Genomic DNA, 22,734 nt, shown 5'->3' with positions numbered 1-22,734 from the left:
AAGGGAAACTTTCAAGGTCAAGGTTTGACAAATTTTATACTTAGAAATTCTAGAAAATAAAATTTGGGGGATGGGAAGCAAGAAGGAAAATGAGAGTGTTCTAAAAAGGAATGAAGGGATGATAGAAATTTTGATGGTCGAAGGCCCAAAAGGGTCAACACTTAGGATTGACATCAAATGTATGGATAAAGATAGGTTGAAAGATATAAGGAAAATATTGATGGCCTGAAGCTTGATTATTTCAACCGTTAGGAAGCTTTAGAGAACAAAAATCAAATAGAGAGATGATTTAGTGAAAGATACTAAAAGTGATAAGGATGAAAGACAAATATCGATATCTTGAAGCTTGATAGGGGAACTTAGCTTATTTTTTCAAAGAGAACATGGTAGGATACGAGGCCAACAATGATGACATGTAAGCAAATGTTAGTGTAGGTTTTTTATTTTCCTTATGTTAGGGAGTATTTATTTTTCCTACACATATATTATTAAGCTTTCTTAGGTTATTAGGAGTGGTTTATATGAGGACAAGTGGGAAAAATACTTCAGCTACATGTGTAACTCTCCACTTCACATGGGTAGTTGAGTTACACACCCTCTTTTGGCTTGTTGTGCCACCTCTCATAACCACTATTTTCTCATTTCCTAAGTGGGTTATGGGGTAGTTGGGTTTCTCACCCTCTTTCGGATTTATGTGCCACCTCTTATAACTCCTTTTTTGTTTTCATGTAAGGAGGTTATGCCACATGTTTTGGCATTTACTAAGTAGGTAAAAACCTCCCACCTTTTATGGGGTAGTAGGTAAAACCTCCCACCTTTTATGGAGGTGGGAGTTAATGCACCTCTTGGATGTATATGCTATTATTTTCCTATATAATAAGAACTGTACTCTCACCTTCACAAGTTAAGTGATAGCCCGGTGAGAGTCTTCTCTGAATTCTCTTTTGTCTCTATTTTTCTCTCTCATATAAGATTTATCTTCATTCAACAATTTTGATCTTTGATCATTTGTTTCTTGGAGTTGCATGTGATCTATGACCGTCATCAGATCCTGGCTCAAATTCTCACAAAATCTAACAATAAAAAGGTATTAAAAATCTCAAAACTCTAATATGTTAAAAAATTAGCCAATTTTAGATTTTTGAATTGAGGTAATTGGTTGAGTAAAAAAATGGAAAAATTAAAGGAATGAGGCATACATTATGCAAGGTGATCCTTTAAAGATCTCTAAGATTAGTTATAGCTGATGGATCACAAGGGGGAGTAAAAATGCCAATTTTTTTTATCATTTGTAGCATGATTTCCTACTAATCATGGAAGAATCTAAAAGCCTTAAGTTGGGCATAGGAATCACAAGACTAATAATTGAACAAGGATTTCCTTAAAACACAAAATAGGACAACCAATGTGTAATTACACTTGGAGAAAACAAAAAAACTATATCATGCATTCCTCTAAGGATAATGCGAAGTGTGGAAGAACAATTCTTGGAAAGAAACACCAACTAGGATAATATGTACAAGAATTTATAGACATGAGAGTCAGCTGCCATATTTGTCTTTGCCAAAGACAAACTTTTTGAAGGAGATAAACTTCCTCAAATATGGCTACATCTATTACTCTATTGTAACCATTGAGTCTTTCTTCCTGTATGCATTAGGTCACACATGTTGCCCATGTAGTCAAGAATTACCTAAACCACATGATTGCAAGACAACCCAAAACAAAAATGTTTGATCCATCCAATGATGTATTCAAAATTTTCATATTAGCAAGGGAGAACTTTTTGAGATGTAGGTTAATGACATAAGAGACACAACTTATGGAGAAAAGAAGACTTTTTCCATACAAGGGCACACTGCTATTACAATAACTAAGTTATTCATGAAATGCGATGAAAGAAAAGAGAATGTGTCTAGCTCACAAGGTGATGTGATATATACCATACATATGTTGTTTTTATGGATGTGTTGCATCGGTTTTGTCATTTATGTCAACACTTATCCTTCTGGAGATCTTTGGTTATGTTGAACCAACACATTATGTTCATCAACAAGTTCAGTGACTTATGCACAGTCATCGGTATATCGTTCACCGACAAGTTATATTGTTCATCGACACTGAGGATGACTTGTTATCATCTGGAGATCACTTGGTTATGTCAAAGACATGGTTTGGACACATGGTTTTGGTATTTTGGTTATTGGTCTAATCGGGTTGACATATTTGCTATTACCGACAAATTCATCTAGGTTATGGACCGACATGCATTATCTATTCTAGATCAGCACGACACATTATGGAGATGATTTAATTAGTTGGATATTGTTGTAAATTTATTGAGCTGACATGATGCATCACATCTTGAATTATTTGTAATTGGTTTAATTGTAATATTCTTAGTAAGCCAACCTACACATTTGGTCCTAGGTTTTGGTGTATATGTAAGATCTCATTTGTGAGGTGATGTAATAGGTAGAAGGAAGATAACGGTATATGGTATATGGTTTTGTAACATGGTATGTGCAAATATTGAAGATCATATGAGCAGACCATAGAGAAGTTTTAAGGAAGGTTTGAAGGTGATTATCAGAGCTTAACCAATACTGAATCCAACATTGGAGATGCTACTTTGAGCAGTACATTATCATTGTATTTAACCATCCAATTGTAGTCAGTGTGAATCCTATTTTGTGATTGAGCAGTGAGCTCTAGGCGGTTGGCCTTTCTGCATGTGCAGACCCCATTTGTATACACATACTATTTGTAGTAGTATCATCTGATTGTGGGTAAGGTTTCCCATTGTGATTTTTCCCCTTATAGGGTTTCCATGTACAAATCTCTGTGTTATGTGTTGTGGATGTTGTTTCTCTTCCTGTTCTATGCATTGAGTTTCACCGGTATTAATATTAACTGCTAATCTATCAACCGACATTAAGTTTAGTTTATCGATATTATGCATCAAGTTTGATTAAGTTATATTTGGGTTGAAATTAATTGACAAATGATTCACCCCCCCTCTCAGTTGCCTCTAGGTCCTAACAACATATCTATTGATCTCAATAAGAAAATTATCCCTCATGAACATTAAACAATTTTTTTGAAGCTCAAACATACTATTAATTTGATCAATAAAAGATACACTTTCTTGACATATATGCTACTTCTCAACAATATTGAAACTAGTATATTGGTCCCAAGTGAAACATTCACTCTTAGGGATATTATCCATAATGCCAAAGGTCATATGTTCTTCTTGAATGAAAAAATCACATTCAAAATCATAATAATTAGGGATAATAAAAACAAACATATATCATAGTTACATGTGTGAAAACTCATCTTATCATCACAAAACTCAAATTTATGAGCCACTTCATATGAAGATATAAAATATTTTGGTTGTATCATTATTTTAGTTTCTTCTTAGTGACTAGCTACAACAACCTTAGGTTCATGGCACAATCCATCCTCCACATTCACTTCTACAATAGTTTTATTTTTTGTGATCTCTTACTCATGTAGAATAATAACAATACCATTTTGACACATAAGAACATTATTAACATCCTCAAAATTTGAAAATGGAACAAAAGAATGCAAGATGTCAAATATTTTAAATTCTTCTTCATCATTCTCATCATAAGATGGTGTATGCTCTGAGTCATCAGCTCCATGAGATGATTCACCCAATTCATTTTGGTTGAATAAACATTTTTCTTGATTTAAATTGCTGAAATAAAATTTTAGACTAGAGATTTTCTATTGGCCTCATCACAAAATAAGAATTTTTGTTTCCCACTATCATCATCTATTGGCCTAGAATATTTTCATAGATGATCTTCAATATTTCCTTGCAATTGCTCCAACTTTTAATTCTTTAGAGCACAAGAGGATTTACACACAATAGGCTTGTAATGTCATAAATTGCACACCCCTACAATTTAACACTACACAAACCTTAATTTTTATTATGAGAAAAGATAATATCAAAATAATTTTATGATGAAATGGAAATATCAATTCTATAGAAAAATGTGATTTATTCATAGTTTTTGAGTCCCATTTTCCTAGATGATTACATACAAACTTTTTTTCTTGTGATTTCTCTAACTTTTCTTTTTTTTGGAGCACAAGAGGATTCACACATAATAGGATTGTAATGTCAAAAATTTCACATCCCTACAAACTCACTCTACGAGAAACTTCTTTTTACTATGAGAAAAGATAATGTCTAAATTATACTATGATGAAATGAAAATAATAATTCTAAAAAAAATATGATTTATCCATAGTTTTCCTGTCTTGCTTTCCCAGATGATTACAAATGGACATCTGTGTGGCATATTAGTTTCTTGAAAAAATACACAATTCAATGGATGTGCAATGCATCAACTTTTGTGTGACATGCTAACATCACACAAAAAATTCACAATTCAATGGATTGTTGGAGTGTTACTCTTCCTAGAAATGTCAATGTAACACTCTTGTTTACCAGGTTTGGTCTTGTTAGTGTGCCTGCATCTTCTAATTTTATCAAAATCTTCCACTTCTGAAAAGAGGAAGAATAATCTTAATCAGAATATCTCTTAGACTTTACAATACACTACTCTATTATATTTTTCAGCCTTTGTGAAGAATCCATTGTGTTATAAATTTCATCCAAGCTCTTGCATGCAACTTTTTCCACCATAGTGACAACTTCCAACATGGATTTTCATGATAAGATGGTTGCATCTCCTCAACTATGGAAATCTATGCTTGTATTCTTGATATTTTTATATTATAAAAGTATATCTCATTTTATCTTTTCATCTATAGTGACATATCTTGCAATAATTTTATCCATTTGTCTATTTGGTTGTTTGTGGAGGTTTGAAGAAGAAAATGGTGGTTTGACTAAGGCAAGCCACTAAACAACCACCCAAAACTTTTCTTTATCTTCTTGTGCACAAGTTCCTTGCAATTCTTCACAACCTTTGTGGAATTAGTGACCTCTTTTCTTAATAATTTACAAACAATTTACTTTGTTATTTGAGTATTTAGTACTTTTTGTTATTTTGTTTCACTACATTTTGCACTCCTATTGTCTCAAAATCTATGTAAAAGAAGGTTTCCATGACATTCCATAGACTCTTATTGTCTATTCATTAGGGATGATAGTGCCTTGTGCTATAGTTTACACACGGTTCTACTGTTTGGATCAAAGGACTAGTGTGAGTCACATAATGACCTCCCAAATAAGTAATTCCTATTCATTAGATTGTGTTTTCATATACATATGTATTTATCTCATTTATTTCCTTGTAATTGAGAAGTTACATTAAGAAAGCATTGCACTATTTTGCATTTCCAATCATAATGAGATAAATCAAAAATTTTGAGCAATATCTAGTTTATTTGAGTGTGCTAGGAAAATGGACTCTTAAAGGAGACAACTTCTTTAGTAGAGTTCAATTACCTTTATTACAAGGCTACACTTCTTCCTTTATTGATGAAACAAATCAATCTTGTAGACAATGGGTCCACCTTTGAAGATTGAAATAGTGTCAAGACAAGATATCTATTCAATAATAGACTTTCCTAAGGGAGAATAAGGAGTTTGTTGAATCCCTTGAGGAAGGAAAATATTCTAAAAGAGTTGTTATAATAGAATAGCAAGATGAGCTTGTACAAGTACATGATCTTGTAAGGGATGAGGGCCCTTAAAACTTAAAAATTTGAAATGTGGATTAGGAGATAATATTTTTACCATGTGCAAATGTCTTAAATAATTAATTAATTTAATTTATTTCTAATTATATACACATAAATTTGGCTTGAATAATTATTTGGATGGAAAGTTTATTTAAATGTCCCTCAATTATATGGTTGAATTCCCCAATTTAATTATATAATTCATTTCCCCAAAATTTTTCTAAAAAGTCTATTTATTCCATCCCACTTGTATTTTCCTACAAATCAACATCTTCATCCCCTTTTCCACCTCATCAGACACATCAATATGTGACAAGTGAAAATAGCTATTTTACAAATTAATCTGGTCAAATATCTTCACATCACATGGGTACTTGCACCATACCTCTTGGTACTTGAATCTTACATTTGGGTACTTGAACTTTGCTTGCTCCATTCTTATTTACTCAAGGTTGCTTCTTGAGCTCATACTTAGCAATAAATATGATCAATCCATCTCAACCTCCATCTACTTGGAATTACCTCATAAATGATCTTTGCAACCTCACCATCCAATTTTCCATATTTAATCTCAACCCTTGATTCCATGCCACCTCACTCTTGGCCTTGGAAAGTCTATAAATAGGGCCATTTCCAGCATGTAAATGATCTCTTGTTTGTGCATCAAACTAATGCTCATTTTTATCTAGCTTATGCATCCATTTAGCTTATCTTAGTTCATTTTAGCATGCTTTATAGTTTAATATCTTGTTCATATCATGTTTAAATCTTCATCTTAGCTCCATGTTAGCTTGTATATCTTGCATTTAGCTCTTATTTATCTTAAATTGAACATCATTGTAGAAATCTCATTTTCTAAGTTGTCATTTACTTGAATCTTGTGCATGATCTAAGAGCACTAATATTGTAGATTCACTAAGTCCTTGGGAATAAAGGACAATGGGATGCTCTTGAGAGATTTTATATATTTATGTTATATGTTTTTATTTGAATCTCTTGAATTAATGTCTCATCGGTACACTTAGGTGTTGACCCCTATTTCTTGTGTACATTTTTGGCACTCACTGTGGGGCAGAATTGCTGAAATCGACCTTTTTCTTGCAAGATTTTTAATTTTTTCTCGTAGGTATCTAGATGAACAGGTGGACCAGGAAACACGTTTTAGTGCGTTGGACACCCAGTTCAGCACATCTGACCCAAACAACACAAATATTTTTTATAGAACAATGCATTTGACACTTAGAACAACACATATAAAACATCTTTTAGCACATATAACTATTTCTTTTGCGCATTTGCAATTAACAATTGTACATTTAATTCCTGTGCATTTCATTTCTAGTTCTGCGCATTTGCATATTAGTTTAGCGCATTTAATTAGCAGTTTAGCGCATACACCTCTCAGGATAGCGCATTTGATTTATGTTTGTTAAACATCAATTTTTCTCAAACTAGTTACTGAATTGTTGTCTGCAGGCCAAATATCAAAATCTGTAAACTACTAACAAGTTTCTTGTAGATTCCCATGCCAATGCACTTAATCAATAAGAATTTATGCTTGTTTTTTTTCTTAAAATAGGCATATAGTTTTAATCTAGGGGGTTGATTATGTCTTTTTTTTATGTTTTAAGGTCAAAAGTGGTAGGTATATGCTCTCCCCTTAATCGGGTGATCAAAACGAAAAACACACCCAGATCTTTTTTCTTTCAAGTAGTGCAACTCTTTAGCAGGTTTGCCCTCCCAAGAAGCCCATAAGGCTGAGAAGAGGGGAACAACCTAAGTGGGAATAGATAATGCCAAGTAATCCAACCCACTATAAAATAAATGTGATTTAATGAAAATCAAGTTGATGGCTATGCTTGGGAATAGCTCTCCTCTGTACCTTCGAGTATAGAAAGCCTTGGTCTTCAAGGCTAGGAGACCTCTTAATTAAGTTTATACCTTGACACGCTAAATGAATCCCTTACTAGCACCAAATTAAAATAGAAGCCTACCCGGTTCACCTCTAAACATTATCATTCTCTGAGTGCAGAGAGGGGAAAGAATCTCTCTCGAAGACACTACCATATGTCCCTCTTGAGCATATAAGAGAACTTCCCTTTTGAGTGCTTATTTCTGGGCTCATAATGGGACTCCACTAGCTCTCACAAAGGAAAAAACATGGGTTCCCTTTAGGGGTTGACAAGGTTGTCTGAGTTGTTAGGGTACCAAGCTGCAAGCTAAGAAATGATAATGAAGCCAATTTCATTAGGATAGAACTGATTAGTGTATATTCTACGTGCTATACTTGTAAAAACTTGGGCTTTCTTTAAGGCCTAGAACATACACTTCATGTTTTATAAGATTAGGAAAGATCAATGCTTGATCAAGTGTTTTCCATGTCTTTATGATCACACCATCAAGGAAACATCTAGTCATTGCAAAAATCCAACTTTCTGATCATAAAAATTTGTCAAAACATTCTAAATCATAGCAGTTTAATGCATATACAATCCAGTTCAATGCATTTGATCAACAAAATTGCATGTATAACCTTTAGAATCATGCATTCAACCAATAGATTAGTGTATTTGAAACTGAAAACTTTGCATTTCAGCTAGGACAAAATTGCAGTAGCTCATACAAGGTCCACAGTTGCGCATTTATTGCGCATAGTCACGCATTTGACACGCAATTTAGTGCATTTCCAACTTTCAGTAGCGCATATGAAGTAGCGCATTTGAGATAGAGTCTACTTCCAGTCATTTTCAGGAAATTTCAAAAATACTTTTGGATACCCTTTTCCATCTAGAGTCTATTCCAATCTTCACAAACAACAAAACTGAGCTAGGAACACTTCTTTAAGAAGTGGAACAAATTTTCCATCATACAATCATAGATTTAGCATTTTATCACTTGGTTATCTATTCCAACAAGGTTCGACATTAGGATATATCGTTCCTCATCTAAACATGGACTTGGAGTTTGTGATCACATCTACATAGCCTTATTAATAGGGTCACATCTTACTCCCCCTATTTGGCTTTGTTTCAAATCAAAACAAGATGAGAATCTTTGATCATTTCTCATGAGAATTTGCATCACTTACATGAACATCCCTCATCACTTGAAGAGGAATAAGCTTAGTCAAAAGAAAGACTTGAAGAGGAAAAGGCCTAGTAAAAAACACATCTTAAAGAAAAGGAAGTTTCTTTACATTAATTGCAAACTCTTGCTAAAACATTGCACAATCCTACACCACTATCGTGATTATCTCCATGATTGTGGAAATGAGTTTGACAAAGAACCTTTGAGAAAATTCACTTTGGAGCAAAGATCAGGGTTATCCCAATCTCTCAATCAAGGTGGCCGAATCAACTTGGCATATTTTCCTAAAAAATTAATCACCTATTGAGTCCTTCAACAAATCATTCGTATATCAGTTACAACTTGAGCTCAAAGGTGCAAAGACAATGAGAAAGCACCTGAATCAAGCATAGAGTACAGAGAAACCAACCCCTTTTATGAGTACCATAATACCGATGAAGATGAGATACTAGATGACCTAATTCAAGAGGCCCAACAACATGGCTTCCAAAAACTCATGGAAAAGCTCATAGAAGCTGACAAGAAAAAATACTTTCTCATGCTAGCAAGCATGTTAGACAGTTCAGATAACCAGAGGACAACTAAGAGGGGGGAAGGGGGTGAATCAATTGTCACCGGATTATAGAACTTTAATCGCTTAAATCCTTATTACCGAGACACATAAACTTAATACCGAAATGCATAAAATAAATACCAGAATGACTGATAAAGCATTTTAACATAAACATAAATCACATAAAAATTACCATCCATCCATAACACATGACACCAAGATTTGTATGTGGAAAATCCAGTAAAGGGAAAAACCACGGTGGGAAGCCTACCCATAGTCAGATAATACTTCTGTAGTAAGTATGTGATTACAATATGAGGGGCCTTCACATACAGGAAGGCCAACAACCTAGAGTGCACTACTCATCACAAAAAGGAGTCTCACCGACTGCATTAACATAAGAATACAATCTGGAAAGAAGAGTGAACTGCAAGTATAACATCTCCTATGCTTGAGTACAGTTCTAGTTAAGCTCAATACCGGAGGCCTTAAGCCTCTCTTACAAACCCAATTTGATCACCAATGATCGATGAAACCTTCTGCATATGATTACAACATTATTCACACATAAGTCATCTCATAACCTTTTCCTAACATCCCATGATCTACAAAGAGATTTTACATCATATTTATACCAATTCGGGACCTAAACAATTAGGCCGGCCACCTAAGAGATAATATAATAATTTCATAACATAAACCCATAATCCAATGATCAATGAAGTTGTCTTAGGCTGAAAATAATGTAAACCAATTATTAAATCCCGCCGATAACGCATCAGGAACATGTTATAGAAATCGGTCCATAACCTAGATAACACCAAACCCAAAATAGGTCGCCATAAACCAAATCCAACACCACCAATGAATTGGGACACGAACAAGATAACCAACTATAATACCCTAAAATTGGTCACCTAAACCATGGGCCCCTAATCTCGACAACATTACCAAGCTCCTAACCAAAGGCAGTTAAATCAACTTTGAGCACACAATTAATTAATTCTTTAATCATTGAATGTCACATGGCAAGTGAATTATCCTATATTAATTAAATATTTATTTAATTAATAAATTCATTCCAAGAAAATCATTTTGATCAATTATCCTATTTAATTTATTAAATATCTTATCATATTTAATTAATTAATAAATTTTCCATTAATCATAAAAAAGGAGTTAATTTATTACAAAAGAGGAATCAATCACAAAGCAAGAGTTAAATTGAAAATAAAATAAAAGAATTGAATTGAAAGAGAAATCAAACTTGAGATATTATTTCTTCTTCTAATTTGAGAACTTGAAATCAGAAAAGCAATTAAATAAATTATTAATCATTCTCTAAAATTGGAACTCAAAGCTTTAAGAAAAGAAGTTCAGTTACATTGAAAACTCTTTTCTTGAATAAATCAAAGAAATATGCATGGAATTACCTATTTTCATCTCAAGTGCATGGAATTAATTGAATTATATCTCTAATGCAAACTTGAACTTATAATTTGACTGCATTTCAATTCAACTATAATTGGAATCTATCTCAAGGTTAACTGAATCTGATCTCTCAATTATTTCAATTATCCTAAATTGTGCCTTTTGTTGGTCTCTCTTGTGATTCTCTATAAATTCAGCCTTCATCCCTCATTCAAAACACCTTGGAGATTTATTGTTATTATGCAGTTTTTGCTCTGGAGTCATTGAAGATATTATGCTTGCTTTTTGAGATTATTGCATCTTAGTTTAATTTTTTTGCATATTTAGTTCAATTATGATTGCTTGAATTCATGTAGCTTACTATTCATCCATCTAGCATAATCTTGCATCCATTTAGGTTAATATCATGCTCATATAGATTAAGTCCTTCATCTTGGTGTAGTCTAGTCACTGGTATTGCTTATACAAATCTGAGAGCAAGTCTATACTCGCATCTTTTAGAAGATAATTGGTCGATTTGTTATGGTTTTATTATTCATGTTTATATATGTCTAACCATACATGTAATGACTTAATTGAGGTGTTGTGTCTTATAGCTTACAGACACTTATTCCACTTTTTCACACACACATTTCTGGTGCCCACCGTGGGGCAGAAGACTACATCTTTCGGCCTCGAAGACTAACTTTTTCTTATTTTTCAGATTTTTATTTTTTTGGATTTTTTTGTCCATACAGTTACTACAAAATATCATACGAGTTTTCCCATAGTACCGAATGACAAACTGCAGATATCGTGCGATCTCGTATGAATTATCGTACGACTTGGTGAGAATCATCCCACGGTATTCTATGTTTTTAGGTTAAAAATAGATTTCATTCTTCAGGTTCTTTATTCAATTTTTATCATACTAATGCTGACCCTGGCTTGTTGTTTATTTGTCCGAGGAATTTTCACAACCTAATCAGTTTTTTTGCAGAACGCTTGTCGAAGAATATGCTTGTCAAACAAAGACAATATGACTACTGATTTGTTGTCTTTGCAGGTTGCCTGAGGAGATTCGAGTAAACATTGTTTATTCTTTAAATTCATTTTTAGGCACCTAAACTGCTATCTGGTTAATGAACTAATCTGTCTTTCATGTTTCAAGAAAATTCTGAGAGGTAGGAGAGTATGCTCTTGTCTACAAAGATAATCAGAAATCCAGACCCTTGAGGCTTTTTCTAGGTTTGAGATTTGTGTAACTTTAGCGGGCCTTCCCTCTCGAGGAGCCTATAAGGCCAAAGCCATTAGGGCCGGTGAGAGGGGAACGACCCAAGTGGGAATGACTAAACACCAAGTACTCCAACCCACTATAAAATAAACATGATTTGATGAAAATCAAGTCAACGACAGTGCTCGGGAATAGCTCTCCTCTATACCTTTGGGTATATCAAACCTTGGTTTTCAAGGCTGGGAGACTTCTTAATTGAGTTTATACCCCGACACACCGAATGGATCCCTTACTAGCTCCAATTAAGATTAGAAGCTACCCGGTTCACCTCCGAAAGGGGGGATAATCTTTATGCAAGAGAGATAGTAACTCTCCTAAGATACTTGCCATTTTGTGCCCCCATTAGCATTTGGAGTCAGCTAATACGGCATTGAGAATCCATTGCATGAGACTCAATGACCATATTTTGATTAGCTATTGGGTGTGTACCTGAGTCTGCAAGCAAAGGTTTTCTTCTCTCACCAATTTCCATAGGGTTAGCATGCTATGATTGAAGTCATTATACATATTGCCTGTTTACTGTGTTTTCATCCCTGAAGCTGAAACTGAAATACCAAAAAAACTGGAGAAAACATTCAACAACTCAGTAGTCAAAACTCTGTCCTTGTCAAAAACTAGTCCACATAAGTTGTCAAAAACTCAGTCCATCTCAAAACTAGTTGTTGTCAGTCATTGTCTGTCAGAATTTTGTCTCTGTCTAGTAAATTGTTGTACGAGTCTTCTAATTTATCGTCCTGCTAGATAATTGTTGTCATAAAAATTTCATCAAGTCTTACAGTTTCTTGTCTAGGTCTTTATTCTGTGTCGTACGAAATCTGTAATAACCCACTATACTCAACCCAACAAAATTTCAACCTCTTTTTTTAAAATTCTATTTAGTTCTTAATTTAATCATTTGTGTTTGATTCAATCACATACTCTGGGCATCCATCCATTTGGATTAGGCATTCATCCATATGGGATGAGCATCTAACCATATGGGTTAGGCATCTGTCCATACAGAACAAAAGGTTTTTTCTATCCAATACATGATAGGCATCTACCCAAACAGGGTAGGCATTTATCCAATTGGGATAGGAGGTGCTCTGGCCAGAGACTTAGACTCATCGGGACCATTTGGATCATGAGTCACTCACTAAGTACTACACTCCTCTAATAGGAGTGCACCGAGGTCGCCGTCCTTAGGAGGAATCAAAATAACATAATACAAGCTTGAATTCCACCTCAGAATTTGGCTTAAAGTGTCGGGAAGTCAAGCGAATCCATATGAGATTCCTTCCGAGTATGCATTGAATTACTTTTTTCTTTTATTACACTTATCTTTCAAATTAGGATTCTTTGCAATCCTTCTTCTTACCAAGACCTAGACCCCATCCACGAACGCCTGAGTACTAGGGACAACTCCATCCCTAGACTGCCTACATACCTGTTTTGGCACGGGATCAAGGCGTAAAGTATGTAGTTCTATTTTCTAATCTATGGTTTAAAGTAAACTGTTTGGTGGGTACGCAACCCTTTCTAGGGTCAATGTCCCAAACAGTTTCTCTGCGGTTGCTACCCACGATGGTAGCACTTAAGCAAAGGCTCAAGATGGCCTATTGCTTGTGGCCTAAAACAACTAGATCCTAATACCTATCATAAGCGTCACCCTTGACCCAATTGTCAATCGTCAACAACTCTACAAAATTAAATCAATTTCATAAAGGTATTTCACTCAATCAACCCTAAAGGGGGTTTACTATGGTTTAACTCAGCGGATGTAAAATCATTTAAGGATTATCTTATTAGATTATCGATCCAAGGGGGTTTACCCGCCCCTTGGATTTTAACTTCCAAGTGTCCCTTATTACTCCCTGACGATTTATAGGAATGATCCCATAGACGTCTTTGATGCAGCTTTATTAGGAGTTAAATGTAGTAGTTCAACACGACGACATTACCCGTAAGCGTGACCCAGAGGCACCGTAAATACCGAATGCTGCTAGGTTTTGGTTTTCCGACTTCCTTTGTTTAGTTTTCTAACTAAGAGGCTATGAAAACTTTTAATTAGCATCATGCTTGAAAAATTATGAGATGAACATGCATAATTAGACATTGTAAAGTTTAATTAATTGAAATAACTACTTCTATGGGATTCATGTACCACTTGATAAAAATACCATCCTTCTACAACTAAACTATTTAATATTTCAAACTTGAAATATAACTTGCACAATAATGACAATTATGAAACTCACATATTGATATTTAAAACGTGTAACTTGCATGAAGATGATGAAAATGTGACTCACTCATCAATAAATGCAAATAATGTATAAGTAATTCGCATGATGCAAGAATAGTGTAATTAACATGCAAGATTAAGCAATGTTTTATTTCTACCACGAGAATAATTAATTATAAAGTTACTAGTTCAAAAATAGCAATTAGTTTAGACATTAGACAAATTTTGGATCAAATCATAATAATATGAATTAATTGTTTTTATTGAATCTAAAATACCAACTAAGTGACCCAATAAATCTTAAATAGATTGAAAGATTCTAATTATAAAATTAGATATAGTTTAATTTACAATTATAAATTTACTAAAGATAAATTAATTATAAATTTACTAAAGATAAATTAATTATAAATTTACCTAAGTTTCAATTTTATTAAACTAAAATTTAAATTAAAAAAATTAACAAAATCCAAATTTGACAAAAATTAATTTTTTTGTAGTGGCTTTTATAGCCAAGTGGGAGTGGGGGCCACGGGTCCCATCACCATTGCGGACCTACGGGTGCAGGCCCCCAGTGGTCCCCTCCACTCCCTCTACGACCACTGTCGTAACAGTGACCGCAGGGGTAGTGGAGAGTACCACTCCCTGGCGGGTGTAATAACTCCCCCCCCCTGCGTTGACCGGTTAATCTATGCAACAAAAAAATTATTCTTTGAAACTACTTCCTATTATTTTATATTTTTTTTTGTATAAGTTTTAATATTGCAAAATATAAATATATATATATATATATATATATATATATATATATATATATATATATATATATATATATATATATATATATATATATATATATATATATATATATATATATATATATATATATATATATATATATATATATATAAGAATTTAATCATAGGAATGAAAGGTAATAGAGAAATTTGTTTCAGCAATACAATACAACAGAGAACTAAATTACCTTAGAGATAGGTAAATGTTTAAATTTTGATTTCACAGTGATCATATCCAACAATTTTGCCTTATGTTGAGATAAACAAATTTTTTTGATGAGATTCTCAAGAAATTAATATTCACAGAGAGAGATATTTTTGAAAAGAAATAGATAACAAGGCAATATTTTCCACAGGGATTTTATACAACAAATTTGAGAAGAATTCATATTTGAAAAACTATATCACATAGCGAGATTTCTTAATGCAAATGATTATATGCATAGAGAAAGAAATTATTTACAGAGATAAAAGAATTTGAGTTTTTTAGGAAAAAAATAGAGATGTTGAAAAGCATGATTTTTTCCCAGATTCAAGATTTTCTCTAGATTTAAAAAAAAAACAGAAAAAGTAGTATCTGATTTCTTTCTTTTAAATAGATTAACAAATAAAAGAGAAATCTGCATTTTGCATTTTTTTTTTTTAAAGAAAACTTTTGTCAATGCATTTCTTTAATGAAAAATAGATTTTTCCTTTCTAATTAATCTATCTAACAATTTAAGAAATAATTTCCTTCAAATGATTATATTCAAATAGAAGAATCTAAGAGGAGATATTTCCTTTTGAAAATATAAAAAATTTATATAAGCAAAAATGCAAAAAGGGAGGGAACCTGGAGAAGCCTTTGATGTTGAATCCTCTCCAAATCTTCAAGCCTAGCCTTCCTTGATCCTTCCTTGCAAGCTTGGAAAAATTTCTTCAAACAAACTTAACAATTCTCCAAATGAAGAATGTGACTACCAAAAAAACTACTTGAGAAAAATTTTCTTCAAAAAAATAATCAACTCCCTTCTTTTGAAAATGCATACAATATATAGGAAAAACCCCTTAATTCCACTATCTAGAGAAATTAATTGAGAATGAGATTCTTTTTCCAATATTGGATCCATGCAAAATTGATTAATATCCTAGTGGGGGAGTTACATGGAAGGGAATTAAAGAATGAAGATTCCTCTAGAAGCTTCTAATTTCTCCTACAACATGTGCCATAATTGGGAATGGGGAAAAAATAAATAAAAATAAATAATGCCTTTTAAATTATATTCTCCAAGTGTGTATGTGGGTCCATTATCTATCCTTTTATAATATTTATTCAACCATTTTCAATAGCTCAACCAAAAAAGGTATAATAGAAATTGTATCAAATCAAAAGTGATAAAGGAGGGTTGTGACAAAATCTGATAAACTGTGGTCCTACTTAGGGAGTTATCGTCCGATCTCTGGTCCTGTGTCGTATGAAAAAAAACATTAAATTCATCAGTTTTTCGTCTGAGGTATACCCATCTGTCATGTGAACATAGGCAACAACTCGTACAAAATTATGTTTTTATCATCCTGAAGCTATTATACTATCGTCTGGTCCTGTAAAACTTGTCGTACAAATCTTTGATTTTGTCAGTCCAGAACAATCAAACTTGCCTAAAACAGTCTATAGTGAGCATAAAGCAGGTTATCATCATTCTGAGCATAAACAAATCTGAATAGTGCACTTCTTCTGTGGTGTTGCACGATTTTGTCGATTATCTTTCAACTAGTTCAATCAACCATTTATCAAACTTAAGTCACTTAGATCACATCTTACACAGGATATATCATTCCTGAAACCAGACTGAGTCTTAGTCACTTCTCTTAAATCAAACTAGGTAAATTAGATCATAGGATCGATCTTTCCTAAAACCAGACTAAATCTTAGTTGCTTCTCTCAATAGATACGTTAAACGAACAACTAGCTCCAAATTTGATCTTGACTTCTGCATCACAAACAACTTTAGTTCACATCAGTCAATAAAAATGCCTATTCAAACTAGAAGTTCTCATAAGAAATCTGCCAAAGGCAAAGGACAATACTTTTCATATCAAGATAATCCATTTTATGTAAAGGATCCTCTCACTAATAAACCTTCATCACCAGATATGCCAGTTTATGATCAACCCTTGTCTCCCACCATATCAGGAACAAAACAAGAAAGATGAGATGTTAAACACAATGACAACCTCAGTATCCATGATACCAACAGTGATTCCTCATCAAGTGAATCTGAAGCCTCTGAACCTCCAGACACTGATATTCATAAATGTCAAAAGGATAAAGATTTTCAAAAAATGATGAAGATTATCATGGCTAGAGAAAAAGAAGACTATTTTCTAGAACTAGCAAAGCAAGGTGCTAAACTTCCTACTGGCTATAACGTTGAGGTCCTCATCACTAAAGAGGAAGAGACACCCTTAGAAATGGTAAACAAATAATTACAAGCATTCCAAATTTGAGATCATAGAACTGAAAAACAAAGATAAATCATCAAAACAATATTATCTAGACACGATATGCCCATTTCCATTTGATAAAAACCTTTACATGTCTTCATTTCCTTCATGAGTGGAGATCCTAAAATTTGACAAATATGATGGCAACTTAGATCCTCTTGACCATGTCTGAGAATTTTGTGCTTTATGTATGGAGCTCATGCACGAACAAACCTATCTGATGCGCCTTTTCCTGAGAAGTTTAGGAGGGCAAGCTATGGAATGGTTTTCAAGCCTACCTATGGGAATAAAAACTTTTGAAGAATTAATCCAATTGTTTCTGCAACAATACTCCTATAACATTTGTCACCTAGTCACTATGATAGAGCTTTGCAATACCAAACAGAAAACAAGAGAGCCCTTTCTCACTTTCCTCCAACGATGGAGAAATATGTTCTCTAGATATTCACGGCCCATTCCAGATTCTGAGAAGATAGATATCTTCATCAACAACTTGATCCCTTAATTCAAATATAGTATCCAAATGCAAGTATACCCTTCATTCAACAAAATGGTAGATAGTGCCCTCAGAATGGAAAATGTGCTTATAAAGAAAGGAGATATCTTACTTTGGAAAGAAACACAACCAGGTTCTAGTTCCAAAGAAAAGAACAAATATTGGAAATATGGCAAAGACAACAATAGAAACATTATAGACACTGTTTAAGAAAAATCAAAATCCATGATATTTAACCTGGCTAGTGGCACACAAGCACTCAAAGTAGCTGAAACTGCAGCAGAAAATCCTCTGAAGAAAGTAAAAGAGTGGTTTAAAGAGAAACCTTGGCCGTCAAAACCTAAACATGACTTCACTCCTCTGAAAGAATCAGACGATTCCGTTTTCAAAAATTTATTGGCAAATGATTTGATAACCTTACCAAAAAATTCTAGGCCATATGATCCGGAAGTTAAACCAAAATGGTGGAGAGAATACGAATACTGTGAATACCATCAAAACAAAGGTCATAACACAAACAACTGCATGAAGCTCAAGCATGAGATTCAAGATCTCATTGACGCTGGCAAAATTGTCGTTGGAAATCACACAACTAATGTTGATCAGAAAGCTTTTAAAGATCCCTTACCTGTTTAAGAACAAGGTGATTCTTGAAAGTCAAAAGGAGGTGCCAAAGTTAATTACACCTATACCAGCAATGACAATGTGATTAACATGATTGAGTCTTCCCAACCCGAATATTGCAATGTGATCATAATTAGAGATAAACAAAATGAATCACAAAATATAAATACTGTGACCCGTTCTCAAAAGAAAGTCACTCTCCAAGGAGCTAGTTCTTCAACTCCTGCTCAAACAACATCAAACCTACCAAGTTCTTCGAACAGACAAACATATACAAACATGGATAAATCCAAACAATTGACTTCATCATTCTCTCCTGGTTATAGCATTGTCGAACAATTGAAAAGAATGAATGCTCAAATCTCCATCTTTGAATTGCTCAAAATACCTTATGCTCATAAAGAGATCCTGGACAAAGCGTTTCTCACTACTAATGTCCCAAAATATTTAGATATCGATCGGTTTCAATCTATGGTGGGTCACCTGACTTCACATTATTATCTTACTTTCTCTGAAGAAGATGACAACTTGCTGAATCACCCACATAACCAACCATTGCATATTGAAGCTATGATCCATAAACACTGAGTTAAATGTGTTTTAATAGATGGAGGCATTGGGTTGAATATTTGTACCTATAATCTACTTACACAGCTGGGATTTTTTGAAAAATGTCATTGATCCGGCTAAGAAAATAACAATCAAAGCTTATGATGAAGAAGAAAGAACCTCTAAAGATCTAGTACGATTACCAATCAGGGTAAGACCTGTAGAAAGAGATGTTATTTTCCAAGTTCTTGATCTTCCTCTGTCATACAACATCTTACTGGGTAGGCCATGAATCATGAAATGAAGGCAGTTCCATCTACATATCATCAACGCTTAAAATTTCCTTAAAATAGAGTTGAAGTCAATATTCCTGCTGATACAAACTCCCTCTATAATGCATTGAAAAAAAGTGATGATACTTTTGTGCCTCATAATAGAGAAACCTCTACAACTGAAAGTTTAGAAACCTTGATGAAGGACTTAGAAAAGAAATTTAAAATCACAGATACTGGCATGGATGGATACAAGATAGAACCATTCCTTTCACTAATCTCTCTTCCTCCATCACCAAGACAGTTGGGAAAACCATCAGAGGTTATGAAGACACAAACTTCCTCTCCAAATGTCATATATAACTGTCTCTTTATACAATCCTCCACTTCCCTTACAGATGAAATAGAAGAGGATGCTATTCTCAAATGGATTTTTAAAGAAGAATGAAAAAAAAGAAGTAAAGACATTGTGAGATTTCTCCGACACAATATGGTCCAGGATATAAAATGATTCAATGCATGGGATATTCAGGTACTGGTCCTCTGGGAAAAAATAAAGAAGGTATTATTGAACCTATCCATCTACAAACTAACTATACAAATGACAAAGCTGGACTGAGATACAATCCAGGAAAGACATCAGACCAGAAATGTACTTCCCATCATCAGTCTAAGTGGAGGAAAAAGATACTACCTTCAACATCACAGGAAGTAAACACTCAAAGACTCAAGAAGAGTATGAAAAAGAACAAGAAGAACTAGCAATCAAGAGAGAGGAAACAATCGATAATCAAGTTCTAATGGTATCAAATACAACATTACAAGGAGTAGAAATTCTAGAGGATATGAGAGAAGAGGTAGAAAGAATCAGAGAATTATTTGCACCACTGAAAATTCCAGTCACATACACTGGTAGACAACAAGTAGATGATTCAAAAACTAACTTGAACAAGTATGAATGGGGTCTAGATCATCTCTCAGATACATCTAGTACAAAAACTACAGAAGAGCCCAATGATATCATAGATAACACACAAGAGTTGATACGCTAAACTAAAAATAGAGATAGAAGAAATTAGACTAAAAAGATATGCAGAATATGAACAAAAGATGAAAAAGAGGAAGGACACAAGAAAATTCTTTGCCTATTATGTCTCCCTCTAATAGGACAGAACAAATTGGGTATGGAACTACACAAGAAGAATTGGAAGCTACATAAACAAAACCAGTCATTAGTCCAGAAGAAGCTAAATGGAGTAGAAGACAGAAATTCATAGAACCATTAAGGTTATGTCAATAGGTATGTCAGATACAAGTGATAACTAAACCAAATCATGAAGGAGCTTGCAACATCAAAGATGTAGGTGTTGACACTATACATGCATTCACTCAATCACTTGAAGAAGAGTCAGAAACTTCCTCTTATGACTCTGATGACTCTGACAACAGTCCTATTGATGACAATACCTATTCAACATCAAACTTTGACTCCTCTATCACAAATGTCAAGAATTTGTCTACTGATCTTGTTACTATCGAACCACAATATGTAGTCCAGTCTGGTGTAGAAAATGGTGCTATGAGTAGGTATATTGGATTGGGTCAACTAAATATTAACGTGCACTTTAATGATCATGTTGTAACTATTCCTAGTCTCGAGACATTTACGCAAGGTAGTCTTCTAGAACTTGACTTTTTGGTCCGAAGTTATGATGATAATACCATGAACTCCCTCGAACCTGTTCAAACTTTATCCTTGGTACATCATGAACTAATTGACCGTAGTCTCCAAAACCAACCTATGAATGTACCTATCTTTGCCAATGACTACACGTTGGCCTACTACCTTAATGCAGTTGAACCAATGGACTCTTCCACCAACGAGCATAGTGAGAATATGATTGAAATAGATATCAAGTATCTTAGTCGCAAAAATCAAAAACAAAAAAATATAAGATCTGATGGCAAAAACCACATTGTGTCGGTGTTAGAATCAAAAATAGAAAAAATAAAGGCTGTACCTAAGGGTGAAAACCTCTCTGAGGCACCTAAAGGTGAGATACTTGATATACTTCCAAGTCACTTCTAGGAGAGGTCTTCTATATTTATTGAACCAACTCAGCCAGTAAATATTGGGAGTCAAGAGACACCACATATCATCCACTTATCTCAATCATTATCAGCAGAAGAGTTAAAAGATTTCAGCAATCTCTTTTTAGAAAAGAAGATCAACTTTGCATGGACATACTCTGATATGCCAGGCCTAGATCCTGATCTTATCATGCACCATCTTTCTATTACACTAGGAGTTAAACCAATCAAGCAAAAACTTTGCAAGATGCACCCTCATGTGGCACTTCTAGTCAAAGTTGAGCTAGAAAAATTGCTAAAAACTAGATTTATCAGAGAAATAGACTACGCATAATGGATTTCAAACATAGTACCTATATCAAAGGCAGACAAATCTATTAGGGTTTGTACAGACTTCAAAGATCTCAACAAAGCATGTCCGAAATATGATTTTCCATTGCTTAACATTGATATGATAGTGGATATGACTGCTAGATATGATATGTACTCACTAATGGATGGATTTTGTGGTTATAATCAGATCAAAATAGCTTCTGGAGATCAAGAAAAGACAACTTTCACCTATGCATGGGGAAACTTTTGTTGGAACGTCATGCCATTTGGGCTAAAGAATGTAGGGGAAACTTACCAAAGAGAACTAACTACTATCTTTCATGATATGATGCATAAAAACATGGAAGATTATGTTGATGACACTTTAGTAAAGACTATGAAGAGATCCACACATATTCAAGAGCTAGGTCTCATACTAGATAGAATGGAAAAATTCAAGTTCCAACTAAATCCTAAATAGTGTGCATTCAGAGTGACATCTGGGAAACTACTTGGTTACATTATTTCAAAGAAAGGAATTGAGGTTGATCCTGAGAAGGTCCAAGCTATAATGGAAATGCCACCTCCAAAGAATATCAGTCAAATGAGAAGTTTACAAGGACGTCTCCAGTCAATTAGATGCTTTATTTCTCAGCTAGCAGATAAAGCTCAACCCTTCACAAAAGTATTAAGGAAAGGAGTAACATACAACTGGGATCAAGAATGTGAACAACACCTTCAACAAATCAAAGAATACATGTCTAATCCATCAATACTGATGCTGCCAATTCAAGGTAAACCATTGATTCTATACATATTAGCTACTAATTCATCACTAGGGGTA

The sequence above is a fragment of the Cryptomeria japonica genome, chromosome 4 (assembly GCF_030272615.1).
Source record: "Cryptomeria japonica chromosome 4, Sugi_1.0, whole genome shotgun sequence".
In the NCBI taxonomy this organism is placed as follows: Eukaryota; Viridiplantae; Streptophyta; class Pinopsida; order Cupressales; family Cupressaceae; genus Cryptomeria; species Cryptomeria japonica.
Note: the sequence above shows the minus strand (reverse complement) of the source record.